Raw genomic sequence first — 372 nt, 5'->3', positions numbered from 1 at the left:
AATTTTCTTAAAAAATTATAACAGTGATATGTATTATTTTATTAAGGAGACTGAATACGTACTGGGATTTTCAAATCCAAATCCAAAGTGAAGCAACTGCTTTGTAGAGCATCCAGCAGGAAAATAAGGTAACAACCCAGCCAAAATACTCTAAAAAGTTTAAAGCATAAAATTATATTGAGAATATAAAAAGTTATTTCGTAAAATCGTATCGAGTTTTACAATTTGTCCAATATTAGGCATTAAAAAAAGGATTATTGAAGAAATTACGTGTTTTGAAAATATAATTGAAGCTAAAAGTGCTCTATAATCAATTGTATAAGATCAATATATTAAATGTTTATTATATAATATATAAGTATTGTTTGTGAA

The 372-nt window shown here is 25.0% G+C and overlaps 1 protein-coding gene across 1 annotated transcript in view; it reads left to right on the top strand.

The window, feature by feature from the left end:
* LOC117170523 (lipase 3-like) overlaps window positions 1-372 on the top strand; it is a 6,305-nt gene that overhangs the window by 1,016 nt on the left and 4,917 nt on the right. The window lies entirely within an intron of this gene.

Source organism: Belonocnema kinseyi, chromosome 4 (genome assembly GCF_010883055.1).
Source record: "Belonocnema kinseyi isolate 2016_QV_RU_SX_M_011 chromosome 4, B_treatae_v1, whole genome shotgun sequence".
NCBI lineage: Eukaryota > Metazoa > Arthropoda > Insecta > Hymenoptera > Cynipidae > Belonocnema > Belonocnema kinseyi.
The sequence above is the reverse complement of the archived record's forward strand: the minus strand, read 5'-3'. Positions and strand labels throughout refer to the sequence as shown.